The following is a 15,900-nucleotide window of genomic DNA, read 5'->3' as shown; positions in this document are numbered from 1 at the left end:
GCATTCTTCTTCTCTAGTCTTTAGAATGTATTGAAATACAAGATATAGGATGGAACAAGCATCTATTAAGTATCTGGTATGTGTCAGGCACTGGGTTAGGGGTTAAGAAAATAAAGACAAAATGAAAAATAGTCTTTGCCCTCAAAAAGCTTACATTCTAATGGGGAAAACAACATGCACATATATAGATATATGTAGAAAAATGCAAAGTAAATCTTTGATGGGAGTGGGGCATCAGGAAGGACCTGATGAAGGCAGTACTTGATCTGAGTCTTGAAAAAGACCATGGGTTTTGAGGAGAGATGAGGAGGGAGAGCACTCAAGGCATGGGGGACACAACCAGGACAAAGGCAAGGAGATGGAGAGTTGTGTGTGAGGAAACAGCAAGAAGGTAAATTTGGTCAGATGGATGGTAGGTTGTTTGTAGAGGAGTAATGTGTAAGAAGATGGGAAAGGTAGAAAGAGACAAGGTTGTGAAGAGCTTGGAATGCCTGAAGGAGTTCTGTCTTTTATCCTGAAAATAAAAGGATGCCATTGATACTTATTTAGTATGGAAGTGACATGGCAGACTGGCATCTTCGGGAAATCCCTTTTCTAGCCATGTGGAGGAAGATGGGGAGGAAGAAAGGAAAGAAGGAAGGAAACATATATTTATTAAGCAATTCCCATGTGCCAGGCACCATGCGAAGTGCTTTACAAATATTTTCTCATTTGATTCTGAGCGTTAGTTTATGTTATTATCTCCATTTTGTAGCTAAAGAAACCGAGGCAGACAAAGGTTGAGTGACTTGTTCAGGGTCATGCAGTTACTAAGTATGAGGTGAGATCTGAACTCAGGTCTTTTTGACTTTAGGCCCAACACCCTTTCCACTGTGCTGGATGGACTGGAGTAAGGAGAGACTCGTGACAGCATTGTGTCATGGAAGATAATAAGATTACAAAACTAGTGCTAAAAGTGGCTTAAGAGGTCTTTTATTCCAACCTTTTAGTAACATAGATAAAGAAAATGAGGCCTAGAGAGGTTCCCTGAGTGTCCCAAGCTCCCAAAGATGGCAGGATTCAAACTCTAGTATTCTGGATCCCGATCCAGTTTTCTTTCCATGGTACCATCATCCAGCTCCAGTGTCTCATTAGGAACCACCTTAGTCCTACTGTCTCTGCCATTTAAGCCCTGTAGAACATTGAACAAGTGGCTTTCCTAGTCTGAGCCTGAGTCTCCTCACTTCTAAAAATGGGGGTGGGGTGGGCACGTATTACATGATCACTCAGGTTCCTTCCAATGCAGAAATCTTGTGGTTCCAAAGTATTACCTAGTACAACTTGGGGTTATCAGAGAGTGGGGCCTGCTGCAGGCTGTTAAACTCCTGGAGAACTCCCCATATCCCCTATTCCCCCTCATCCACATGCCATGACTAACACACACACACACACACACACACCCCTTAGAAGTCCCAGAAATCTCTCCATTCTCTCAGTGTTCAAGCCCAGTTTGCAGGCTGTAATAATCCCAGGCATTTTTGTTTTGTTTTGTTTTAGCCTGGAACCCTCTCACCAAATCCTCTCACAGAAGGAGAAATGCAAGTTTACAAAGTTCTCCCTTACCTTGAAGTTTTTGAGATAAGCAGGCTGCCCTTCCATGGATTTATTTGTCTCTGCTTTCTTTCTTTCTCTGTTTCCTTGTTTGTCATTTCCTCTCATTATAGGGAAATGCAGGGGTTTGAAATAACAAACCAAAGAGGGAAAGTCTCAGAATGACAAGTCGTCTTAACCCCTTAGAGAATAAGTTGTGTCTGGGCCTCTCCCTCTCCATGATCCTTGGAAGCATCTGTCCAAAACTTCTCTGGGTTTGGTGCAGACTCCACTCTCAATACTCAAGCTGCCTTACATCTAAGTTAGCACAACTATTAAGTCCAACGTCCCTTTTCCTAATCTAAACTCCAGGAATGAGGCCTCCTTTGGAAGAAAACACATTTCTTTTAAGTCTTCCAATGGGCTTCAGATCATTACCTGACTATCTTGCAGCCACTGCTTTGTAATTTTTTTTTTTTTTTTGCGGGGCAATGGGGGTTAAGTGACTTGCCTAGGGTCACACAGCTAGTAAGTGTCAAGTGTCTGAGGCCGAATTTGAAGTCAGGTCCTCCTGAATCCAGGGCTGGTGTTTTATCCACTGCGCCACCTAGCCGCCCCCCGCAGCCACTGCTTTAAATCTCTACTATTCTATTCAAAAATATTTTGAAATATTCAAAGAAAAAAAAATGAAGATTCTTAAAGAAAGAAGTCAATTGTGCCACAGTCCAGGCCCAGGTCTTGCAGACTGATAGATCCTTTCTTCAGTAAAGTTTTCTAGATTCATTATTTCCATAATTTTTGTTAATCCAATTTTATTGATCTTATTATTTCATTATATATTATGCTTAATATTTACTTTATTTTTTTTATCTAAATTGAAAATTAGATGAGGAAAGCAGGGCTGTTGGTTGCAATAAGTGACATCCAAGCCCAGCCACCTGCGAAACTTTTCTCTTGTTGGAAGGAGGTATAAAACACACACCCTGCAGGCTGCCATCTTTGGCCCACAATACTCCTGCCTGCCTCTAGAGTCAGATTAAAATGTAATTGGGAAATATTTAACAAAATAAATAAAACTAAATGAACAATAGGTAACATTACATTTTAAAACTAAGTTAATATGCAGCCTTTGGGGATTCTAATGTATGGAATAGAGGCCCTGTTTGTATTTGAGTCTGGCAGGACCTCTATAGTGGACAGAGCACTGGCCATAGAAGAAGACCTGAATTCTGATACATTCTGAGCCTTAATTTCCTCATCTTTAGGGGCAGCTAGGTAGTGCAGTGGATAGAGCATCGGCCCTGGATTCAGGAGGACCTGAGTTCAAATCCGGCCTCAGACACTTAAAAATTACTAGCTGTGTGACCCTAGGCAAGTCACTTAACCCCAATTGCCTCACCAAAAAAAAAAAAATTCCTTGTCTATAAAATGAGTGAAACAATAGTTGCTCCAACTACCTTGCAATGGGTTGTTTTGTTTGTTTTGTCTTGTTTTCAAGGCAATGAGGGATAAATGACTTGCCTAGGATCACACAGCTAGTAAGTGTCAAGTGTCTGAGGCCAGATTTGAACTCAGGTCCTCCTGAATCCAGGGCCAGTGCTTTATCCATTGTGCCACCTAGCTTCCCCCTGCAATGTTGTTTTAAAAGAAGTTTCCTTTTTAACGATAAACTGCAAGGCATTATATAAACGTGAGTTATTACAATCAGCAATGAATTGTTCCTAAGCCTGCTCTTTTTCTTGGCTTCTCTTTTCCTTCAAGAGAAGAATTGTGGAAATAGCTGAAATGGTATTTTCAGATGCAGTGTAGTGAAGAAGAAATTGCTAGTGTATCAGAGAGTCAAATTTCCCTTTAGAGTGACTGGATTGGCAGTTAAAATCCTCCAGAACAAATTAGGAGTTAAGAGTGTGCTTAACACCTTCTCTCTGTAAAAGTATAAAGTTGGAGGCTGCAGAAAAGCCATGGGTCCCAGGATGCTTCTAGTCTTAGAAGTCTGGAGCCAGGAGCTGGGAATGGGGCATGTGCCACTGAGAGTTTCTGAGATTAAGAAGAGGTTCATGATTAATTCGTTACAGCATTCAGCCTCTGAAGTCAAACCAGGGTTAATATGTTAAGCAATAACTAATGAGAAAGATACTAGAGTGTACCCAGCTCTTTCTATTACTCTCAGGTTTGTTCCTTTCCTATTGTGGATTTACTTACTACGCACTGGGACTGACTTTTTAAATTTAAAAGTTCATGGGATGAAATTATATTTGCTTTTGTAGATCCTCGATCAACAGAGGAAGGAGGAGATTTCATTATTTCCTGGGTAATATATAACAGACACAATTGTGGGGTTGAGAGTAGGTGTAGAACGGAGGCATTAAATACGTGGACCATTGGCCACGTGTGTCCTACAACACTCCTGAGTGAGGCCAGCACCAGATGAAAACATAATTGAGAAGTATTTAGCAAAATAAATAAAAATATAACAAAACAGAGATAACATTACATTTTACAAGTAAGTCGATATGGAGGCAGGCAGGGTTCTTATGTGTATGTCTCTATTTGCATTTGATACTAAGAGTGGAGAGTATGCATCATAAACCCAAACCTGTAAAGTTCACAGAATCAATCTATATCTAGAACCAGATTATTAACCAATCAACAAGTATTTCTTAAGCACCTACTTCATCTGCCTACCATGGCGCCAAGGATACAAATACAATGAATACAATCCCTATGCACACGTTTCTAATGAAGAAACAAGTGTGTGTGTGTGTGTGTGTGTGTGTGTGTGTGTGTGTGAGTGAATACACAGAATAATGGAAAAAATACAGACCAATCAGTGAATCATTTTTTCAGTCATGTTGACTCTCAGTGATCTCATTTGGGGTCTTCTTGGAAGAGATACTGGAGTGCTTTGCCGTTTCTTTCTTCAGCTCATTTGACAGATGAGGAAACTGAGGCAAACAGGGTGAAGTGACTTGCCCAAAGTCATACATCTGGTAAGTGTCTGAGGTGACATTTGAACTCGGGTCTTCTTGGATACCCTGTATAAACCAATACAAAGTGGTTAACTAGAAGGTAATTTGAGAGGGAGGGCAGTAGTGATTGGGGAGGGCAGTAGTGATTGGGAAGGTCAGAGAAGTCATATTTGAATTGCATCTTGAAAGAAGAGAGGGAATCTGTGAAGTAAAGGCGAAAAAGAAGGGCATTGGTTCCAGGCCCAGTGCAAAGCCTGAGAAGGAAGATGGTGTGTTGTACATGAAGAACAAGTCAGGTTGTATCACAGCATGCAAGGAAGGGGAAGTTGGGGGATGGGGGTGTTCCACGAGTATGGAAAGCTTGTTTGGAACAAGGTTGTGAAGGGTTTCTATCTAAACAGAGGAGTTTATCTTTGATCTGGTGGGGGGGGCAGTACAGAACCCCTGGAGCTGAGAGCCCTGAGTGGTAGCCCTAGATGCTTGTTCTCTAAGATTAGCCCTGTTATCAGAATAATAAGAGAAGGGCAGGGTTAATGATAAAGCTGAGAGAAGCTGATTCAGCACCTGTGGGGAGAAGGCAGCTGACTCCTGAAGGAGGGCAGAAGCCCTAGTGATTCCACCCCTGTAGCAGTTTGAAGGGTAGGGATTACCAGGGAGCAGGAAGGGCTATGACAAATAAAGTGGCAGGTTTCACTAGGCAAGCTACCTTCCATGGTTCACAGAATAAGAGGGAAAAAGGTGAGCCCCTTAGATGACAGAAGAACTTAAGGACACAGCCTGGGTTTCCCAAGGACAAGTTTCTCTGATGTGGACATGTCTCTGTGTCACCTCCTCGGGGCCCTAAATATTAGAGGGGAGTTTGGGCATCTCCATGTCCCTTCCCCGTGTTTGGTGCCTTGTGGCAAGGGGTTAGACTCGTAGGAAGAATTGATTTTTATGAAGAAATGGCCTTTTTGGGGCAGCTAGGTGGCAAAGTGGATAGAGCACCAGCCCTGGAGTCAGGAGTACCTGAGTTCAAATCCAGCCTTAGACACTTAACACTTACTAGCTGTGTGACCCTGGGCAAGTCACTTAACCCCAATTGCCTCACTTAAAAAAAAAAAAAGAAATGGCCTTTTTTCCAGGGCAAAGAGGGTTAACTGACTTGCCCAGGGTCACACAGCTAGTAAGTGTCAAGTGTCTGAGGCCAGATTTGAACTCAGGTCCTCCTGAATCCAGGGCTGGTGCTTTATCCACTATGCTACCTAGTTGCCCCCCAGAAACAGCCTTTTAGAGGTAGCTTTGTCTAGATTTCAGACCCAGGGCTTATGAGGGTCCAGTTGATGGCGACATATTTTGAGAATCCAGACATAAAGCCTATACAGAGCCCAGCAGTCTAATGCATTATGAGGACAGGGGCCATTGTTACCCTCATAGGGTGATGAGGAGGCATGGCTGAAACTGTCCAATTTGTGCATTATTGAAGTAGGTACAAGCATCATGGGCAAAACATCACACAAGATAAAAGGGTATCTTTTCCCCTTTATACATTATTTTTTTCCCAATTAATGAGCATTGCTTTTCCTCTCACATTTTCCCCTTCTCCCAAAAGAAAAACAAAACTCTCGTAACAAATATGCATCATCAAGAAAAACAAATTCCCACATTGACGATGTCCAAAACCGTACATCTAATTCTTCAACTTTATTCCATCCTGTCTCTGGCAGGAGATGGGTAGCATTCTGTATCATCTGTTTTCTGCCATGACTGGTGGGTATTCTTTGATTGATTAAAGTTCTTAAATCTTTGAAAGGTTTTCTTTTACAGTGTTGTTGTTTTAGTATAAATTGTTTTCCTAATTAATGTTTTGTGAGTCTTTTCTTTTCATCCCACTTCCAGCTTGTATACCTATTGTTTGTCCTTCATTTTCAAAGAGGACCAATGATATCATGGGGTGATGTCTTAACTGATGTGTGAATTAGATTTGTGAGAAAGAATTGCACAAAGTCATCAGCCTCGCTCTCTCTTCCAGAGTTATCCAAGTCCAGCAGCAAGACAAAAGTCAAGATGGTGGGTAATGGCCCAGGATGCAGAAGATGATCTTAGCATCTTCAGTATCTGACCAAGCTCCAAGCCCTCCACAGTACCTGTTTCAGCTGCCTTCAAGAACTTTGGAACAAATTGTCCTCTTCCATCCATTTCACAGAGGAAGTCTTCACATGCTCGGGGTGGACATCCCCCTAATTCACGGATGGGTGTAAGGCCTGTCAGTTACCCTCAACTTGATTTAGTCCATATGCCGAGACAGTTTGACTGGAGTATGGCCCCTACACACACTACAGCTTCTTGGAGCCACAGGTGAGAGCTGCATGACAGACAGACACCAAAGGTGGATAAGCATCCCTTAAAAGGACTCAGCAAGCTCTCACACCACAGATGCTAGTCATCCTTGAACATTCCATACATCACCTTGCTATAGGCACAAAACTGACAAAGTCTGATGGAGAATAGAGCACTGGTGGTATGTGTAAAGAGAAAAATATAGGGTGTCCCCAAAGCCTTAGAGGAGAGTGAAGCTACAGTGGCAGAGGAATGAGAACCTGTTCATTCCTAATATGTTTAACATTTTTTCTTTAGGTTTACCTGATAAAATGATCCTAAGGCCATACTCAAGCCTGGATGCTTTCTCCACAGTTCCATCACTGATTGGCTACCAGTGCCACAAATTCCTATGAGCCCTTTCTCTTCGTTTTCCCCCATTCCATTTATTACAAATAATGATTCATTGTCTAAGACTTTTTTGGTTTTTCTTTTCAATGGAAAAATTCAGGGTTAGATCCTAATCTCACTTCACTGAGGTCTTTTAAAAAAATGTTGCTACTTACTGCACAATTGCAAGGCCTTCTAGACACCCACCAGGGCTCAGTGTTTACCTAAGCATGCAATTTGGGGTGGGTAAACTGGTTTACATTAAATAATCCCACAACCTCTTCCCCTTTTCTCTGAGCCTTCACCCACATTGAAACCAGATCGTTGTGTTGTGTTTTTAAAAAATTTTTAAGCTTCTTGAAAGTTTGGTTAGCTTTCTCCTTCTCCTTTCTAACTCAGTGTTTTGTTGTTGTTGGGGGGGTTTTTGTTATATTTTTCTTTTTGTCCTTTGGAATCTGCACCACTTTAGCACACCGGGGCTAAATATTCCAACAGGAAGGATTGGCTCCCAAAGAATATCCCAGCCAACTAGAAGCAGGAAGTCACCAGCATCTCATGGTAAGATTCTCTTAAAGCAAGCTTCCAACCCAGTTGTTCACACCCATGACCACATGCAGAAAGGTGGAGAAGTCAGTGGTTCTGTGGGATGCTAACTTGGAGTGCTCTGCTGGAAAGTAGTTAAAAAAAGATGGGGGAAAGGGCAAGTTAACAGGCCTTCAACAAGACATTTTTTGATGCAAAATGAATCTGGAATAACCCAACTCTCAAATTAAGGAAGACTCATAGGGCAGGTCCCTCCCACCCCCAAATCCATAATTCTACTCTTCCATTAGCACACATGATCTTTTAACTGAATGACTCTACTTCAGCAGTTGCAGTGACCAAGGGAAATTTATTGCTTCCTTGACTTTGTGGCTCTGGTGGGTCTTCAGGAGATGTATCTGAAAAATTAATTCCAGCTGGCACTAAGGGAGATGTTTCTAATGGCCCTCCTGTTGCCATGTCTCCTTTGGAAGAATGCCTTTCTTGGCTGACATGATGAGGCCACACAGACCCATCCATGTTCTAGGTCTTGTGTGTTACAGGCCCTTGCCTCCTCAGTTATGGCAAAAGGGACCCATTGTGGTTTGGTTCCACAGTGCTTAGCAAAGTCAAACCTAGAGAGATAGAAATGAGCAAGGTATGACTACAGCCAGAGAATCAAGAATATGTTCCTTTATGTCTTGTAAATTCTCAAAGTCTGAATGGAAACAGTCAAGGAGAGTCTTAAGGCATTACCCCATCAGCAGAACTGACTCCTATTATCGAACATGAAGTAACATATTGAGCACTAGCCAGCAAGGGCTGGCAAGTTTTCTTGGCCAATCTCCTCCAACAATTTGCCTTGGGACATTCTTAATAGTCTGTACCAGCCTTTCATCCTGCCCATTTGCTTGAGGGTGATGAGGTATAATAGCTCAGATTAGATTCCTGTCCACAAACACCTTAAACTGGGGAGGTAAAAGGCAGGCCCATTGTCAGAAATAATCGCGTCTGACAATTTGCACGCTGCAAATCCAGCAGGATCCCAGAGCATCTTGCCATTGACTTTCTGAACATGATACAATTCGTGGGCTCCACTGTTGCCTGGATAATCAAGACCACCTGGTTCCAGGTGAAATTATTTTGTGCACTGACAGTTCTTTGGGATTCAATCAGATAGATGTTTTAGTCTCTTAAGATGGCCTTTTCTTTCACAGAATCTGCATTCTGTAATCTTGGATATTCAAACAGAGCATTGTTATAAACTTCTATAGCCTAAGAAGGAGCTGATAGGTTTGGACTGGTCTGGAGACATTACAAAATAGGCATTTCTTACATTCTGCTGACCCTGTTGGCAATAACTCTGCTGGTAATTTATAGAAAGTAGAGAGATTGTATTAGAGGCTGCTCCAAAAGGAACTATCCGTGATGCAGTCTCATTGGGATTATTATAGAATTTCCATCTGGGTTCAGCCAAAGGAGTGCTCTAAAGGAATTTCAGATATAAGGCAATCCCACCAGAGATCATTTAAAGAATACTGCGCCCCCACCAAATAGTTGTTGAGACAGCAAGCACAGTTCTGAAGTATAGCAACAATATAATATAAACAAAGGAGGCTGTTGATTCTATTCATGAAATTTATGTCTATGAACAGGGAGTGATCATTCTTGCTGGTGAGAAGTACATTTTTGATAACCCTATAAATTTATCATATGTCTTAATCTGATGAGAAACAGAAGAGGTTAAAGAAACAGAAGAGGTTAAAAAAACCCTTAGTGTGGCAGATCTTTGGGGCCAACAGACCCCCGAACTAGGTACTTTATCTCCCCCTACCCCCTTTTCAGCTTTCTTTTGCGTCATCTCCCCCTGTTAGATTGTAAATGCCTAGACGACAGAGACCATCTTTTGTTTTCCTATTTTTCTCCCTAGCCTTCATTTAGCACAGTGCCTGACACATAGTAGGAATGATAAATAGTTGTTAACTTGACCCTCAATTATATTTGCTTTAAGATAGAGTGACATTCTTCCAACATGAAAATTTGGGGATGTTGGCTATTTCCATTCTCTTTAATGTGCCTCCAAGGAAACCCTTTCTTAGGGCAGGGTCTGCTTTCCTTCCAAGAGGCTAGCCATTGCAGTAGAGAGGAGATGTATAGAAGCATAGAAGACAGAATGCTAGATACAGAGTCCAAAAGACCTAGGCGTGAATCCTTTCACAGGTTAACCTGTTTCCTGGGCAAGTCATGTAATACCTCTGAGCCTTAGTTTCCCCATCTGAATATACCTAGCACCTCCCCTAAGCTTCTACAGACTAATGAGAATTCACTTAGCAGTGGGGGAAGGCAGAAGGAAGGAGATTCTGACAGTCAGTAAACCCCACCCCCAATACCCCTAGGCAAGATCTCCTGCACCCTCCTGTCAAGAAACTTTCTCTTTAATCCATGGAAGCTTCTGGGAGAGGCTTACATGTAAATTGGGAATAATACCAGCATAGACCTCATGGGTTTGTAGTAAGAGAATACACATAAAATGTCTGGCAAACCTCAAATGCTATATAAATGTAAGCTATTCTCATTCTTAATTATTTTAATTTTCCTTACTGACTACTGTCCAACTTTTTCCATCCCATCATTCCTGACAGAAAAGATTCAGTTAGGCTGCAATAAATTACAAACAATAAACAGACTTTCAACACCGGGCCTATTTAACCCACCTTAAGTACCTGGGATGTGCAAGTGCAAGAACTCAGATGGACCCAAACTCACTAATACCGAACCACAGCACCATCTACCAATGCATATCAACATTTTAGGAATCCTTCCCTGGATCAGACAGAAAAAACACTAAGAGCAGGATCCAGGAGTTTATGTCCAGTAAGTAAGATGGGAACTAATAGCTTATTCCCTGGCCCTGAGGCAAGATATCCCCCAGTAGTTTCTGCAAAGCTGAATGTGCTCATTTTGACTAAATCAGATACCAAACTATCTTCCTACTGAGTCTTATCTCCCCCTTTGTCTTCTCAGCACATTCACATACTCCCTGTTTCCTGAGAGATCCAAGAAAATTTTACAGACATCTCTTTTCACACTAACAGAGTAAATGTGGGGCCTTGGAATAACACTGGTCCAGGAGAAGCTACAAATTTCAGTGTCATGAGGTATTTTGCCACTTGAAACCAGCACGGATAAAACCCATCTTGGATTCATCTGTCTAGAGATTTTATTTTAGTATTATTATTATATTTTTAGAAAAGGTGAGGAAGAATAGTCCAGACTTGTGATGACATCAGTGCCGGAATTTCGCCCAAAGAAGCTCCCTCCACTCATGTAGATTGATAATGGCAACTTTTCACCACTTACTTACAAGTTTGGGGGAGTTGCCCGGGATGTTGAGAAGTTTTAGTAACTTATGCATGATCCTGTAGCTGGTTATGTGTCAGGGGTAGGAGGAAAATGTGGTACAGAAGTGATAACCCTGGAATTAGGACATGGGAACCCAGGTTTAAATCCCGGCTTGGCTCCTTATGACATGTGTGACCACAGACAGACAAGTCACTCAAAATTTCTGAGTCTCAGATAACTTCAAAGGTTCCTTCCAGATCAAAATAATCTTGAAATCCAAGTCCTGCCAATGAGGACCTATGTGACTTTGAGTAAGTCACTTAGCTTTTCGGAGCCTCAGTTACTGAATATGTAAAATGAAGGGATGGGGCTGCTAGGTGGCGCTGTGGATAGAGCACCAGCCCTGGATTCGGGAATGTCTGAGTTCAAATCCGGCCTCAGACACTTGACACTTACTGGCTGTACTGACCCTGGGCAACTCACTTAACCCCAATTGCCTCACTTAAAAAAAAAAATGAAGGGATCAGAGTATATGACATTCCAGCACTAAAGTCAATGATCCCGGTGTTCCTAGAGACCAAGGCTGCTTCTTGAGGGACTGTAGATTTAGAGCAAGAAGAAAGTCATCAGGGGATTGAGTCTAATTTCATTGTACAGCTGAGGAAACTGAGGCACTGAAAAATTAAGTTCTTGTCCAGGATCACACGTCTGAGGTAGGATTTAAACCCAGGTCTTCCAGACTGTGCTTCCAGTGCCCCATCCAGTATGCCATGGCACCTCTGTTAGATAGAGACATTTACACACAAAAGTGTATATTCGTTTATGTAGAAGTGAATGAGAAGGGTCGATATTTGGTAAGGAGGATAGATCTGGCCTCGGTGTGAAGACCAGGGTTCAAATTCCACCTTTGATTTTTTATTATCTGTGAGTCTCCAAAGCATTCTAAATTACATAATGACACTATTTCTGTTTTTCTTTTCAAAAACAAAATCAACCACCAGGTAAATTTTGGGGAAGGGAGATTGGTGGAAGAGTCTTTCTTAGGAAATCCAGACTAGATTCTGTCTGGCAACACACATACACACACACATATACATATATACACACATATGTGTATATATATTGTAAAAATATAAACTCTCCTGAGACTTTTGGGCCACCCCATATATTTTTCCCCATATATCTATATCTATATCTATATCTATATCTATATCTATATCTATATCTATATCTATATCTATATCTATATCTATATCTATGTCTATATCTATATCTATATCTATATCTATATCTATATCTATATCTATATCTATCTATCTATCTTGTCTCAACAACAAATAGCATCTGAGATTGCTTTCAGCTTGATAGCTAGAATTCTGTGATCCCACTTAATCTCTCAGTGTCTCTGGGGACAACTTAAGACCATAAGTTGCTAAATAGTTCCTGATCCAGCTTAGCACAGGGAGTTTCATCACTAAGAATTCCCTATGGCAATGAAATAAGGGGATACAAATTACATACATACATGTATATATGAAGCATAATATAAATACTATCTTATATATCATTATAAGACATTACATGATATATTATATATGATCACCATAGAATATGTAACATAATATAGAATTTGTGCCATCTTATTTCATAAATATACATTGTATATTTTATAGATTACTATATATATGTGCATTTATGTGTGTACATATATATATGTATACACACATGCATATACAAAGAATCTCCAAAGCCTTGGTAAAGTTTTAAGAAGCTTAAGAAACTACACTAAGACTTTTGGGACACCCTGTATATTTTGCCAGACAGAATCTAGTCTGGATTTCCTAAGAAAGACTCCTCGATGACTCTCCCTTTCCCAAAATTTACACAGTGGTTGGTTTTGTTTTTGAAAAGAAAAACAGAAATAGTGTCGTTTACCTTTGGAGTTTGTGTAATTTATAATGCTTTGGAGACTCGAGGACATATACAGTGGTCCACAATGTCACAGGATGAGCCACCATTATCCAGAGACTGATCTGAATATGGAAAGAGGCTTTTTTCCTTTGGATTATTATAGCCTTTGGCTAGATCTATTTCTGTCTAGTCTCCTTTCCTCCTAGGACGGAAATAATGAGGATCATTCTCCTGGAGAAGATTGAGAATTTGTTGACACAGAAAAGGGAAATGCTAAATATACAAGTGGTTAAGGGACTTCAGTGATCTCAGTACCAATGGGTGTCATAGACAAACCAATGGAGACTACGGTTCAGGAAGAGGGACTTACCAAGTGTAAGGATTGGAGTTACTCTCTGTGGGCTTAAACTACTATAAGCCCAGGGTGGAAAAAAAAAAACCTATTGGGTCATCCAAATTAAACTTAATTGGCATTGTGGGAAAGCTTCCTTTCCACAAATCAGCCCACACTGTGTACCTTTGTATAAACCAAGTTAGGGATGTCATGGGGGGAGCTAAAGATGTGGGGCAGCTGTGGATCAAATTTTCCATTACCAACTATCAATGTGCAACAAAGTCACTGGGCAAAGCCTAAAGAAGCAATGTAAGTCTTAGTGTTATGGGGGAAACGAGTTTACTTGTTTGTTGCATTTTAATACTATACAAAATTCAATAATCCCTATGATTTCCCAGTGTAGTTCTGTCTTTCAGAGTATGCCTTTTTAATACTTTTCTGTTTATAGGTATAGGACAATTTGTTTTCTACTTTTATAATCACTGCCAACAACACCACCACCACATTTTTTAGGATACTATTTGACTTAGGGAGTATACTCTGCACAACAAATAATTTCTTCATGCATTATCACTTTTTAACACCTCCCACATGGGTGATGTCATTTCAATTATGAGCATCCTATCTCTTCTTACCAATATTTATCAATGAACATTTAAATAAATGATTCATTCCTGTAGACTTCAATGACCTCTTTCCCATTTATACTCTGGGTACTGATCATCTTTGGTTTCCCTAAACTGTAATTAGTGTCCTTAAAGTACTTTGGGTGTTATGGTCAGTGAACTTTATTCATGCTGAGTAAGTCGTGCTCTGAAGAAGATATGAATTTCAATCATGAACATATTTTGATAAATGAATGGTACTATTCTTAACTTATCATCACCCACTTATTCTTCTCATTGGCAATGATTTAGAGAATGCCCACCATGTGAAAAGGACTTTCAAAGCTTTAGAAAGGTTACTATTCATTCTGAAATTATAGAATCAAAAAAGATGTGCTTCTGATAGAGTAAGCTATGTGGGCATGACCACACCTTTTCCTCCTAAGAAGGCTTGCCAATGCTCTGTGCAGAACACATTTCCATTTTCAAGAACTCCTTACTTGGTATTTTTATCTACATTTCCTTATCTTAGCATCACTCTCTCTGTTCCAATTTACTTCAGAAAAGCTCTTGAGAAGGGAAAATTTCAGGAACTCCAGTACATATATTTAACCAAGGAGCTACATTTCCCCTGTATATGAAAAATCCAAATGAAACCAAATTGGATGAATGCAGAGCTTGTAGGCTTCCTGAAAATCCTTTTGAAGACAAAACAACAACTCGTTATCGGGACATTTGGGCACAGCCTGATGCTGTACTGTCAAAGGCCTTGGAAATCTGTTCTTTGTCACAAACAGGAAGATGTATACGGTTCAAAGGATGCTTCATCTGTAGTAGCGGGGTTTGCTGCCATTCGCTTGGCATGTTCCAGCCTCACTGAAGGGTCTGATTAAGCCTTGCAGAACTTCTGATTGTTCAAGCTAGCTCAGGGACTGGGAAAGGGAAGGAACAAGAGCCAGGGGCCTCATAAAGAGCTGTATTGGGCAAATGTTGCTAGCAGAACAACTCACATTCCTCTACCTGACTTGTCCAATCAACAATTGCTCTACGCAACTATTTGGGAATTTTCTAGTATACTGGACAAGAGAACTGGTTCAGCCTCAGCACCATCACTGGTTAAGCCAGTTTGAATATGGGTAGGCAAAGCAGAGAAAAAACAACAACTATCTTCCCCTTAGATTATTTTTTTAATTAAATTAAATTAAAATTTTTTTTCAGTTAACAAGAATCTATTTTCTCTACCTCCCCCCTTTCTAGTATAAAAACAATAACAAAAACAAAAACCTTGTAACAATTATGCATAGTCAAAATAAATTCCTGCATCAGTCATGTCAACAGATAAAGGTTTCATTCAGTACCCATGGGTCCATCACCCCTTTGTCAGGAGGCAAGGAGCTTATTTCCTTATCAGTCATCTGGAATTAGGATTGTTCAATTCCTTGATCAGAGTTTGTAAATAGAAAAGATAGCTTTTTTTTTTTTTTTTTTTTTTTTTGGCCAGGGCTATGAGGGTTAAGTGACTTGCCCAGGGTCACACAGCTAGTAAGTGTCAAGTGTTTGAGGCCACATTTGAACTCAGGTCCTCCTGAATCCAGGGAGGGTGCTTTATCCACTAGGCCACCTAGCTTCCCTTAAAGATAACTATTTTTAAAAGACAAATGAACTTAGTCTAGTCTGTGTTCTTCAGCTATTCTTTTCTTCATCAGAGCTAGAATCTTTGAGGCACTTTCCCTGGCCATAAACTGAATCCAATTAGGCCTTAACCATCTGGATCCTTCTCATATACCAGAAACAAGGTCTTGTCCCACCTAAGAAGGGCCCTTGGGGCATAGAGAATCATGATTTAATATTGACATGGTTCAGATAGTCTAGGGCTTTCATCTGTTGACAAGAGTTGATTTTCAAAATTCTCAACCTTAGGAATATGTCAGAAGAAATCTGGTACTTGTGAGATGAATGT

This window comes from Dromiciops gliroides, chromosome 5 (genome assembly GCF_019393635.1).
Source record: "Dromiciops gliroides isolate mDroGli1 chromosome 5, mDroGli1.pri, whole genome shotgun sequence".
NCBI classification, from domain to species: Eukaryota; Metazoa; Chordata; class Mammalia; order Microbiotheria; family Microbiotheriidae; genus Dromiciops; species Dromiciops gliroides.
This window is presented reverse-complemented; position numbering follows the sequence as displayed.